Here is a 13,736-nt window from a genome sequence, read left to right as displayed (position 1 = left end):
CCAACGGCGCAAGGCCAAGAGGAAGACGGTCCTCGCAGTTCCGTTGCTGGATGACATCTGGGACGAGGGACTTGCCCTCCTCAAGAACCCGTCCACGACACCTGTGCCTTAGGGCACAGCCGACCCCGTATTCGGTCGTCTCAGCAGCGGCCAAGAAGTAAGCTGGGGGGCATCGACTTCATCTTCAACTTCCCCACCGGACGGCGAGGGAAAGAAGCTGGACGCTGTGGGACGAGTCATCTCGTCAGCGATGACGACGATTAAGGCTGCCTATGCCCTAGCGATTGTGGCCCGCTACGACAGGGAATTGTGGTACAAGATTGCCCCCCCCCCCTGTTGGACTTCCTCCCGGACGACAAGAGGGCAGAGGCCCTGGCGATCCTATAGGAGGGTGAGGTGGCGTCGGGCCACGCCATAACTGTGGCCACGGAGATTGCCGACACCGGTTTCCGCCAGTTGGGCAACAGCGTTTGCCTTCGACGGCGGGAGTGGCTCAAGGCGACGGATTTCTGCCAAGACGTGCAAGCCAAGGTTTTGGACATCCCCTCCGACGGGAACAATCTGTTTGGAAAGACAGTGGATGAGTCGCTGCATGCCATCAAGACCGACGCAGAGAGATCTTGGGCCTTGGGAGTTCTGCAGCAACGGCGGCCGCCCTTTCGGAACTCCGGAGGCAAGCAAGGTGCCTCCAAAGGATTCGGCAGCGGCTCCTCGACCTACCGTCGGGCGGCCCGCTCCTCGTCGCAAGAAGCCTACAGGGGATGAGGCAAGTCGGGTGGATCTCGCCGTCGTCGCCAGGGAGGCTAAGGAGGCAAGGCTGCTTCCAAGCAAGACTGAACCGGCCGTTGTATCGGGCCCCCATCGAAGCACCCCGGTGGGAGGCCGGCTGGCGAAGTTTGTCAGCGTGTGGGAGTCCATCTCCACCGACCATTGGGTGCTGGATGCCCTGAAACACGGGCACACTCTGGAATTTCTAAATAAGTCCCCCCACATTCCTCCAGTGACCAGGAATGAAAACCATGTCCCTCAACTGCTGTTGGAGCTAAGGGCGATGCTCAAGAAAGGAGCCATCGAGTTCAACCCAAAGAGGCTCCGGGGCTCCGAAGTATACTCAAGATACTTCCTCATCAGGAAGAAGACGGGAAGTTGGCGTCCCATCCTGGACTTGCGTCGGCTAAACAAATACATCAAGGCACAGAAGTTCTGGATGGTCACCCTCCAGCACGTGCTGGGCCAGCTGAAGGAAGGCGACTTCCTATCGTCGTTGGATTTGGAGGATGCGTACTTTCACATCTCCATCCTACAGGGACACCGAAAGTTTCTCAGGTTCGTAGTCCAAGGGCGGCACTACCAGTTCAAGGCCCTCCCGTTCGGATTTAAGTCGGCACCCAGGGTGTTCACCAAGTGCCTGGCACCAGTGGCAGCGCGGCTGCGCCTGCAGGGGATCCACGTTTACCCCTACCTGGACGACTGGCTCATCCGAGCAGGGACAAGGGAACTCGCCGTCGAACACACAACAAGGACCGTCCGGCTGCTCACGGACCTGGGATTCTCCATCAACTTCCCCGAATCCCACCTGGTTCCGTCGCAGGTCGCGCTGTTTCTGAGAGCCTTGCCGTCGGAGGAATGAACGCAGGCCATCCTGGGCAAGGTAGAGCGTCTGCTGGCCACAGACGTGGCCAGAGTGAGGTCCATCAAGTCCCTTCTCGGGATGATGTCCTCTTGCATCTATCTGGTGCGCCTGTGCAGGCTTCGGATGCGCCCTCTGCAGGAGTTCCTCGACGCCCGTTGGATTCAAGTGACGGGCAGCTTCGAGGACAAGATCTCGCTCAACGAAGTATTCCGCCAAGCAATTCGATGGTGGGGCACCTCACGCATCTCGCGGCAGGCACAGACTTTCAGACCCCAGCATAGCAGGTGACGGTGTTGACGGGTGGCTCCCTGGAGGAGTGGGGAGCGCACACCGGAGATCTTCACGCGAGAGGCCTGTGGCTCCCGGAGGAGCGGCCGCTCCACATCAACATACTGGAGCTCCGAGCAGTGTTCTGGGCCCTCAAGTCATTCCTCCCGTCCCTCAAGGGCAAGGTGGTGAGGATCTTCACCGACAACACCACCACGATGTTCTACATCTGGAAGCAGGGATGAACCAGATCCCCAGCACTGTCCAAGGTAGCCCAGGATCTGTGGCACTGGGCCATTGCCCAGGGGATGTTTCTGGTACCTTTTCATCTAGCAGGGATAAGAAACGCCATCACCGGCTCACTCAGCAGGAAGCTGCTATCGTGCCATGAGTGGGAACTCAGGATCAAGTGGATCAACTCTTCCGGCGATGGGGCAAACCCCAAATCGACCTGTTTGCAATGGCGACGAACTCCAAGTGCCAGAGGTTCGACAGCAGGTTCCACCAGCCAAGGAGCATGGGCGATGCTTTCTCGTTCCCCTGGGACGGCCTGTTCCTGTATGAGATCCCTCCGTTGCCGCTCAGGCTCATCAACCAACTCAAGAGGTCCCGGTGCACAGAGGTGGGCGAGACAAATATGGTGTGCGGACCTTCTGTACTTGTCAGCGTCCCCACCAGTCAAACTGCCGACGGACACAGACCTTCTCTCCAGAGAAGGAGGCGCCATTCTTCATCACGGCCCAGAGTCGCTGAACTTGCAGGCCTGGCTCCTGCAGCACTAGAGTTGGGAGGGTACGATATCCCGGCTGACTGCAGAGAGGTTCTTGCAAAGGCCAGGGCGTCCTCAACTCTCAAGTGCTACGGACACAAGTGGAAGAGATTCTCTGTCTGGTGCCGTGCACAGAAGATTGACCCTCTACGGATTACAGCCCCTCAAGTGCTACCATACTTACTGTCGCTGGCCATAGCTGGACTAGCTCATGCCTCCATCAAGATACATCTGGTAGCGATTTCCCGATACACCAGAACTGCAGGACGGTCGTCCCTGTGGTCTTATCGCCTGGTGAAGGAGTTTATGAAAGGAATGTTTCGATCGTTCCTGCCGGTGAAGGCTCCAGCCCCGTCGTGGGAGCTCAACGTGGTGCTGACCAGGCTCATGGGCTCGCCATTCGAGCCTTTGCATTCGACTCCATTGAAGTTCGTGTCGTGGAAGACCGCATTCCTTGTGGCCATCACCTCTGCACGACGCATGGGAGAGATTCAGGCCCTATCCTGCAAGCCTCCATACTTGACTTTCCACGAGACAAGCGTAGTGCTGAGGACACACCCCTATTTCATGCCCATGGTGCTGTAGGACTTCTATCTCAACAAGCCCTTGGTGTTACCAGTCTTTTTCCCGTCGCCGGCCGAGAGGACTTTGCACTCGCTGGATGTAGCTAGAGCGCTGAAGTTCTACGTGGACCGAACAAAGAGATTTCGGAAGACATCACAGCAGTTTGTGAACTTTGGACCTGTGAATCAAGGGAAGGCTCTCTCGAAGGCTTCCATTTCCAGATGGCTCTCCGGCTGCATCATTCACTGTCATCGGTTGGCAAACCGAGAGTTGCCTGGCCGTCCGAGAGCCCATTCGACCAGAGCGATCGCTGCTACCACAGCGTTCCTGTCTGGTGTGCCCCTCCTGGACATGTGCAGGGCTGCTACGTGGAGGTCGACACACACCTTCACGAGATTCTACTGCGTCGACCGGGATTCCAGGGAGGAGTCCAGAGTCAGCCAGGCAGTGCTGCGCAACCTGTTCGCTTAAGGTGAGCCTGGTGAGGAGGTAAGAGATGCTTAATGTTGAGTTTATGTAATGATTAATGTTGAGCCTTGCCACCTCCTGTGGTTGTGCATGTGTGCACTGCTATGTATTTTTATATTCATGAGCATGTGAATCCATGCCAGTCCCCATGCTGGAGAAGGAACAAGTTACTTACCTGTAACTGTTGTTCTCCAGCATGGGTCTGGAATGGATTCACATGCGAAACCGTCCTCCATCCCCTCTGCGGCTCTTCACTTGGTCATACTGCCACTTTACGTGCTACCAAATCTGAGGATGACTGCCAGGGGCAGGGTTTAGGAAGAGGGCAGTCATTGGCTGGGGTCAGTATGACCCAGAGACCAGTGATTGGTTACTACTAAGAAAGACCGATCAGAAACAAAACTGATACTGATTTTTTATTTGCCGAGGATTCCCAGCCTGACGACGGGGAATATTCATGAGCATGTGAATCCATGCCAGACCCATGCTGGAGAACAACAGTTACAGGTAAGTAACTTGTTCTTTATGGGTCGCTTTGGCATCTTGGGCTGAAGGTCCCAGAAGATGGATAGTCCATGGTTTGGGGCAAGCGGCAGCTGTCTCAGACTCATTCCCCGCCAGGTAGGTACTCGGAGGCTTGGAGAGGGACCCGTTAACTGCCCCAGCTTGAAGTTGTAGTTGTAGTTGGGGGTGGGGGGCATCTTTAATAGAGGTTGTTATTCCTTTTAGATTTGGGCAGGGGCCCTGGAGTCTGCGACGCCCCTCTACCTTAGTCCAGGGCAGGGAGGAGTCCCTTTGGGGTCTTCCCCGGGCCCTCTAGGATCCCCCGCCTCGTCGTCTGGGTTCATGAAGCGCTCGGCTTCTCTGGGGGAGGGGATTAGTCGTGGCTTGCCATCCCAAGATGAGAGCTGTGGGGAACCCTAATCGATAGGTTGTCTTCCTCTCCCGCAACCATTCAGTAAGTGGTTTAAGGGCTTTTCTTTTTGCGAGTGTAGCTGCTGCGAAGTCTTGGTAGAGGGATATTGAGGCGTCTCTGAAGCCAATTCGGGCCGAACTTCTGGCTTTGCGCATGATAACTTCCTTGACTCTATAGAAGTGGACTCTCGCTAGGACATCTGGTGGGGAGGTTGCATTCTGTTTGACTCTAACCTTATGGACTCTGTACAGTTCTAGGGGGGCTTTGTCTGGGAGCGTTAGAATGAAGCGGAGTAAGTCGTTTAGTTCTTCCTCAGGGACAGAACTCAGGATTCCTCTCAGGTGGATGTTGTTGCGCCTAGACCTGTTTTCTGCTTCTTCCTGCCTGTTTTCGAGGGCCTCACATCTGGCCTCCAGCGCAGTGAGCCTGTCGACCCCCCCCCCTCCCGAATCTCGAAGTTTTGCTCATAGAGAGTTGTTTCAATTTCTTCTGTTCTGGTTTCGATTTCGCCCACTCTCTTGACTAGGGACGAAGTTTTGCTTTTTAGTTCTTCTGTGCCTTTTTGGTAGTTCCTAGTTATGGCTGAGAGGAGCTCTTGGAGGTCTGCTTTTGTAACTGCTTGGGTCAGCAGATCGGATTGGGTTCAGGGGGTACGTTGGGATTTACATTGTCATTGCGCTCCCCTTTCTTAGACCTCTCCTCCATGGTGGCAGACAGCAGGGTAGGTATATCGGTTTGTCTGGAAGGTTTAGGGTTCCTGGACTTTGTTCTTTGTTATTGTAGTGAGGAACTGGTTCAGCCCTTCACGCCTAATGGACACCTTTGGATAACAGGGGGCACTCTTTTAGTACAGACTCCAAATTCGCACACTGAAGGCTTCCCGGGGTTGTTGTGTGCTGCTTGGCGACTCTGCCGTGGGGCGCTGAAGCGTGACCGTCCTCCGTGCTCTACTGATGTGCTGGTACCCCACGGGGGGGAAATCCTCTGCTGGAGAGGAAGACCTACGGGCCCGACCGGGGGATTGAAAGGGCCACAATCGACACCTAGCTGGGCCCACTCCTGCAGGAAGCTGGATGGAGTCGATGGGGGTAGATGCACTGGGATCCCTGGGACCGCAGCCAGCAGGCCAGGACCGGGAGCACTGGCCCGACTTTGGTCCCCCCTGGATGGAGCTGAGAAGGAGAGACGCAGTTGCCTTTCCTTGTTCCGGGTGGCCAGTTGGTAATTTTCGGAGTACAGTCCTGAGGTGATGCGGGGCGGGCCAGACCCTCTTTGCCTTTGCCGGGGAGCTGGGGCCGTGGGGCCGGCAAGTGGGGCTATGAGAGGTCCCGGGTGGTGCGGCAAGTACCGCCCTACCTCCATCCGGGAGCGGGTGCCGTAATCTGGATACAGGGCCACTGGAAGGACGCCTGCTTCTCCCACGTAGGACTCTTGCTGGAGGCGAACAGCCGCGGGGAGACGTATTGAGTCCCCGGAGCTGATTAGAACGCTGGTTGCGCTGAGCTGTCGGCAGAAGCCGGCAAGGAGCTGCCAGCTCAGAGATGTAGGCGGTGGAAGGCTGGTTAGTTGGGGGGGTCGGCAGGAACCTTCGCTGCATTCTTCTGCGTTGAGGCCCCTCTCGCTGCGTTTGGCCGCCCTCGGTCTTAATTACATGGCGTTGTATTAGCCAGAGCGGCTTGGTCCGCTAGGTCTCGGCGGGAGTCGGGTCGTGCTACGAGCGCACCCCCTGGAGGTTGCTCATAGATATGTTCCGTGTCGAGTCGGGGGAATGCGCCGCTGCCGGCCTCTGGGTTAACTCCTGTCCCTTCTGCCAGGGCTGATCAAAAAGAGGTCAGAATAGGTACCACTGCTATCAGCCATCTTGGGACCCATCCGACGCGCCAAGTCACCTCGCTAGGAAGCCCGGCCAGAACTCTGTCTCCCCTGGGCTAGGATCATCGAGGTCGTAGCATAAGCTGCTGCAGCCTTCCCAATCTTCGGGGCGCCGAGCTTTCACGCAGGAGATTCGTTTTTACTGGGGCATTTTGGATAGACACACAGTCTCAGCCGGGAGCTCTCACCGGGCCAAACCGTCCACCATGGCGCCAAGCCACGCCCCCCCCCCAGGGCGGGGATTTTATCTGACACCAAAATGTCTTATACTTTCACCCACCACATCTGTGCTATTGGATCTTCAAAAATCTTTCAGTTTTGGGCAGTGGTTAACTTGCCCACTAGAAGGAAGTGTCTTATCAGAGTAACCATGGGCCCGATAGATGTAATGCCCCATACCCAGTGTCCCCAGCAATACCCATAGGGGTCCATTGGCAGCGACCTTAGCACGCGCATCTGAGTCTGGTATCTTAGCTGGCAATGCATGAGAGAAATAGAGCAGCTTCCGGACCAGATTCATCTTCATCGCCGCAATTAAGCCGAACCAGGACCTTTTCTGCCCTCCCCATTTTTACAAATCCTCTGACAGCTCTTTGAATAGAGGCGGGAAGTTCCAGCGAAAAGACCTCTGTGACCCTGCTTGCAATCTACACGCCGAAATATGGCATGGCTTCCTGGTTCGATTTTATCTGAGCCAAAGTCCTCAAGGGAGCACGATCTTGAGGTAGCATTGAGACTTCCAAACATTAGGATTTACTATAATTAAACTTAAAGCCTGAGATCTGTATAAAGGCCACAAGCTCTCACAAACCTGTTGAAGGAGGCACAAGGGTTCTGAAGGGTCAGCTGAATGTCATCTGCATAAAATGAAACCTTGTATTCTGCCTCCCCCACACCATTTTAATACACAGCGCGAACACCAATGGGGACAGCAGGCATTCCTGCCTATTTTCCCTGGTATTGCCAAATTGAATAAGTATTGCCGGTTGACCCTGAGAGAGGTTGATTGTTCCTGGTAAAACAGCCATGACCAACGCAGTGAACCTCGGGCCCAAGCCAAAAGCTACCAGAGTGTGCCGAATGTACCCCCAGACCCATCCGTTCGAACGCCTTGTGGGTCTCCAGTGCAACCACCCCGATATTTGTCCCACTTCAAGCAAGTTTAGAGCATGCCTTACATTGTCGTGGGTACTGTGCCCCATGATAATCCCAATCTGGTCCCTATCTATGACTTGTTGGAGGACCTCCATCATGCGACGCACCAGGATCTTAGAATACAGTTTAGAATCTATATTGGTGAGCGTAATGGGATGATTGGAGTCATGAATGAATTGTTCCTTCCCTGGTTTGGGGATCAAAATATTAGTATTGTCCCATAGCAGTCGTAGGCCTGCCCGACTCCAGAAATTAGTTAAAAAGAGCTGTCAAAGGGGCAACCAGGATAGAGCAAAATAATTAATAAAAGGGAACAGTGAACCCATCCGGACCTGCTGCCTTATGTTTCAGGGTTTTAATAGCCCCTTCTACCGCTCGTCAGGATTGAGCCCTCTAGTGAATCTCACTCCACACTGACAGTCTCGTTAGGCCTGTGCCCTCTAAGTAATCAAGCTGCGCCTCTTCAAAGCCCGATTCCCCCAGCAACGCCTCCCCAGACTGGAACTGAAATATCTCAACTTTATCCGCTTCTGCCCGCTTCAACTCCTCCTGGCTGTCCCGCAGAGCCAACACCTTATTACGAGTTTGGAGTTTTCTCAGTTTAGCCACCAGAAGCTAGTTGGCCCTATTCCCATTGGTGTAGTACTATTCTCTAGTTTTTAGCATTGCTTGGCCTGTTCTATCCCCTAAATCCTCTTCCAATTTCTGCACACTATGTGCAGTTTACACAGCAATGTGTGTGTGCCACCACATTTATGCTTGGGTTCGGCTAACTTAACCTCTGTCTCTAGACCCTTCCGTAACAACTGTCGCACCCTGGATTAAGCTGCAGCTTTACTGATTAACTCCCTCATCCCCATGATTTTCGGGGAAGGACCTGCATCATTATTATCTCGGAAATATTTTTTTATAACCTCCCCTATCTCCCCATGAAGCACTGGAGCCCTCAACAGCAGATCATACAGTTTCCATGGGCGCCTATACCTATCCCAGAACATAAGCTTTCTGTGCTCTAGTGATTCCTCATAACTCCATTCCTCTTCCTCGTCCCAATATCTTCAAAGCGTTCAAGTACATGGTTTTGAAAATCATTGCTTGTCATTTTATGGAATACAGGATTTTGAAAGAGGCCATCAGCAAGCCATGTGGGTTGTTGAAGGGGCTATTGTCACAATAGGCCATTAAGGCATGAGGGATGGATAGAAAATCCCTAAAAGGAAGAGGGGATGCTGCCTCTCACTCAATGTCTGTCCCCCTCCCCAAGGGTCACCTTCCCATATGTGATCCTCCCTCGTACAGCCACCCCCAGGGTCAGGATCAGTGAGCGACTGCTGTTCTCTGACAACATGAGGGGAGGCTACCTCTGTGAAAGGAGGGATGACAATAGATTCATCACAGAGAACAGGAATGAAGACCAGCTTTTTGTTGGTTGCGCTGGTGCCCGCACAGGCAGGACCTTTATGAAATATCTCGATAGATAATTCTCTGCATCTCGAAATGCTATAATCTGGCTGGCAAGGGGGCCCCTTAGGGTCTTGGGGGTCACACCACCAGAAGGTTGGCTGCTCAGCAACGCGCGGTATACCTGTTCTGGATATTTGCCAACAGTTATGTGGGCTTCCTTGCACACATTTGCTAAGCATTACTGCTTGGATTCTATGTCTGGTCTGTAGAGCTGTCCTTTGCATTTTCTGTTTTAGTTTGTGTCCTTGCTACTCTCCTTCCTACTGGTCATTGTACTGCATTTGGAATCTCTCCTAGGGGAGGAATCAGTGGGAGGAAGGAGTCCATTAGAAGAACAAATTACCTCTCGGTAAAGTTCTTTCTGATGGATGTCCTTTTACAGGAGGAATGTCCATCAGAAGGAAAGTTACTGACAGGTAAGTCATTTGCTCTTTGTTTTTACGCTACCAACATTCTGAGCTGCACATGCTCACAGCATTCCTAAACTTTCTACTCTCTCCTCATTGCCAGCAGTCAAGTTAATCAGGACACAGCAGTAGCCTAGCCAGACAAGGAAACATCCATAGGGCAGTAGTATTGGTATCTCGATCATTTCTACTTGGATATTGTGGATATTCACCCACCTCCTTTAGGGAATCCAGCATCGTCATGGGGGTAGATCATACAAATGATTAGAAATTAGATTGACACAGTCAACGTGTGCCTAGTGAAGTAATAAAGACTGGAGCATTCCTTTCAACCTGTTAAAGCAATTCTGTACCAAACGGGCAAAGTTGATAAAAGGTCTCTAGACTACACACTTTGTTCATACCTCACACATACAGCCAACCATGCAAAGGTAAACCCAGAAACAGCCACTGAAGCTTTTCACTCCTGGTAAACAAATCGACTTGGGCTGGGCAGTTTGTCAGCGTGGGAGGCAGTAAAAACAGACCAGGATATCCACTAATTTTTGTGACTGATGGGCAAGGTGGGGGAAAAACCCATGAGATCATGGAAAAATGATGCATCCAACCACCAACTGTTAGGGAGAAGTCCCCCAGCAGCTTTGCTGGATTTTTGGGGTTTGTTTTTTTCTCCTGCTAAGAGTGAGACTCTCTTACTCCCACTCTTAGGCATGATTTGAGGTATGTCTCTGACAGTGATATTTTTGGGTAATGGGGTCTTTTACTCCAGGGGGTATCATCTGTTTTTTTGTTTGTGTTATACAGCACCCTCAGTGCAGTAACCCAGGGGTGTCGTAGCGATCCCCAAACATAGACTCCATACCCTGGGACTGACTACTGTCTCCCAGGACATGTAAAGTCACCATTGACTTTACTAGTCTTAAATTATCAACAGAACCAGTACAAACCATCATATTGTGGAAGTACTGGAAAGGGTTCATTATATTGCCCCTGGGTCTGTTTTCAAGGGGGCACTGTTTCTGGCTGGTGGCAGTGGTTACCACGCAAAATATTCCACCGGAATATTCTATATGGGATTTTCCCATTGATTTTAAATGCACCCCTTTTTGGTGCAATGTTAAAGATACCGCCAGTTTATTTATTTAATATTAAATTAACGGTTGGGTCTTTTTGCCAGAACTCTCTTCTAAAATGGCGTTCGTGTCCGTCTCTGTAACTCTGACCAAGGTCGAGCCCTTTGTTCCACTTTTTGGCGGGCTTCTCCACAGAAGCCCTCCAAATGGTGCCACTCTGTCTGGGTTCCACAGGAAGGGTGGAGGGGGGAATTGGCACCCTGGACTGTTGCCTCGGCAACCCAAGTAGCACTCTACTCTGATTGGCCCAGTGGCTCACCACTTGGCATGTGTGATTGACAGCTAGGCTGATGAATAGGGGGTTTTCTGCATAAAAGCAGGGCCTTTGGGACTGGAACTTCAGAAGTCGCCACAGGACCTAAGAATCTGAAGAGGGAAGAAGTAGAGCCATCTGCAAAGACGACACCACCGGTGAAACCCTGCTGCAACTACCTCACCACTTTCCCGACGACAAGAGAAGATCTTCTGCTGGACGAGTCTTCTTCCTCTGAGCTGGTGGGACCAACCAGTTCGCCCTTTTCGCCTTCCAAAGACGTCTCCTGGTCGAATCGCCCGTGCCAAGCACCCCGGCGGCTGGATAGCCAAGCTTCACCACTTTGACCGTGAATAAAAGGAACGCTCCTTTTATTGACAAACTCCGCAGCTGGTTTCATCCCTGTGCAGTGCAACGACTCCACGTTTCCCCCTCGACGAGATCGTCTCTTGCCCTGGTTGAAACAACAAGCTGTAACCACTGCCAGGAACAACTGCCACCGCTGAAGCTTCCTCTCTGTTTAAGGTACTGTGTCCTGCCTGGCCTCACTTTCTTCGGTTTGCCCAAGGTGACCCTTAAATCCTTGGCTTGCCAACTGGGTTGGCCCCAGACCTTCTAACTTTACCTTCTTGAATCGCCCCAACCTCTTCTGAACATTCTGCAAAGACTTGTAGTGCATTTTTAAACTGTGTGATCGTGGGCACATTTCGCTTTGCTCCATTTAAAGTGGGCCTGGCCTATGAACTTTGGCTCTACAGTCTACACTGCCTTTATTCCATTGCTGAGAACTCCTAAAAGTGTTCGTACCCATTTTATTTCTATGCTCTGCCATTTTCTCTCCCTTTAACTGAACTATTGGAGTGCCATCAGGTTATGCGCTCACATCTGTTTAACAAATCGTGGTGTTTTAACTCTGACTTGTCTAATAGTTATCAAGGGAGGTGTGTATACTTTACCTGACTGTGTTTTAACTTGCTTTTGATTTAGAGTGCTAGTATATTGCCTAAAGTGTGTTTTAAATAAATAATTATATACTTTTTATACAAAGCTCTGGTCCGTGTTTGTTTGCTCTACTGTGTTTTTAGCCCTATTGTGTATACTCTATATACTGCCCTGCTCTTCTTGAGAGAAGTCTTGACTGCTCAGCCACAGCTACCAGGTAAATCTGGGTGGTGCAGACTGCTACCAATTGGGTTTATTGCTTACTCCTGTAGTCTTAATCTTTTTGCAGTGTTCCCCAAGGGAACGGCACAGGATTCTGCCTTATACCAACATCCACAGCAACCTTGTGAAATAAGTAGTGCACATCGTGTTTCACCTCTACAGCCTTAGGGGCGCCCACATATACAGAGACAGAACATAGACTAACAGTCGGTTGGCCAACAAGTCCAAGGAATTACAAGAAGTGGTAGAGAATCAATGAAACCATGGAATCGCTTCACCAGCCGATGACCACAGTTGTTTACCCTGATGTAACTGATGGGAGGGCAGGTTCAAACCAATACCCATCTGAGGATATTAAGATTGCTTAACCAACATGGCTAAAGAATATATTTCAGGTGAATGGAAGAAGTAGAAGTAGAAGCAGAGTTGCCTCCAATGAAGAGCATGTTCATGCCCCAAGCTCCCCATTAACAGATCTTCAGCACAGATTGGGTAGTTGACAAAAGCAGGAAATGCTAAATAATGGTAAAGATCAAACTTGAAAATATTTGGAGTGCCATAAGTTGTGAATGGCTAAGATGAGAAGCTGTTGGTTAATAACATGCTTCTTGAGGATTGAAAAAGCCTTCTGAAGTGAAATTTCGGGTGTGGGATGCAAAGAGTACCCCAAATCCCGTTACACCCAAATCTCAAATTCCTGCAACCAAGACATTTCTGCTATACCATGTAAATTTCAAACTCAAAGAAATAATGACTGTTAGGGCCAAAACCGCTAAACCAGTCCAAGTAGAAGGATGGAGTATTTTGTTCAGGCCCGACATCTGCAAGCAAACATTCAACAGAAGATGCCCATTGGTGACATTTTTGCCAGTTAGTGGTTAGTCTGGCTAAACCCACTCTTAATAGCCTTTATTCGTACTTCACAAAGAAGCATTTCTATTTTAATTAAAGGCCAGAGATGTAAATAGGGTTGATACTGGGAGTATCCTGTTCAAAACAAAATTATGCAACCAGCTAAACAGCTCAAACTATGGAGGGTGTTCATAAAACAGGAAGGGAATGCATGAGGGGCTCTGGATGGCTGCAAGTGCAGCACATAAATAAGGTTCTTTCCAAGGGGAGTAGGGGCTGGTAAAGGGGAAGGAGCACAAATGGGCATGGCTGCATGAACACAAAGGGAAGGTTTCAAAGTAATATTGGTTATTCACTAGAGGACTGCTTACTCAACTCCAGGCAACACCATATCTGATCACAAACTATGGCACCCTAAATACAGTAAATCTCTAAATGCAGTATCCCATCATAGCTAGTTAATAGCTTTAAAAAGTAATGAAGATGACAAAAGTTCTCCAACTTAATCGTTGATGGAATAGCAACATTTCAGTACTTTAAGAAATACACTTAAAAGACTAAACAAACACCAAACCTCAAAGTGGCTCTTTTTATTACACTTCTGGCTTTTTGATTTAAAATACTTACCTTTTTGATTTTGAGAAACACTCTCCACACATGACAATAATTCCAAACCTCTCATGGATGTAATGGAAGATTTCAGCTGTGGAGTTTCTTTTCCAAAGAAAATTGTTGACTAGTCATTTTGGCTTTGGACCTCACTGGTTCCTTAAGTAAATAGGTAACTTTCAGCCCTTCAAGATAGTATACACTTGTAGC

The 13,736-nt window shown here is 50.7% G+C and overlaps 1 protein-coding gene across 2 annotated transcripts in view; it reads left to right on the top strand.

The window, feature by feature from the left end:
- The window catches only part of DENND6A (DENN domain containing 6A), a 1,713,534-nt gene that overhangs the window by 1,193,462 nt on the left and 506,336 nt on the right, over window positions 1-13,736 (top strand). The window lies entirely within an intron of this gene.

The sequence above is a fragment of the Ambystoma mexicanum genome, chromosome 2p, assembly GCF_040938575.1.
Source record: "Ambystoma mexicanum isolate Mex_15411 chromosome 2p, UKY_AmexF1_1, whole genome shotgun sequence".
Classification (NCBI taxonomy): domain Eukaryota; kingdom Metazoa; phylum Chordata; class Amphibia; order Caudata; family Ambystomatidae; genus Ambystoma; species Ambystoma mexicanum.
Note: the sequence above shows the minus strand (reverse complement) of the source record. Positions and strands in the feature narration are given on the sequence as shown.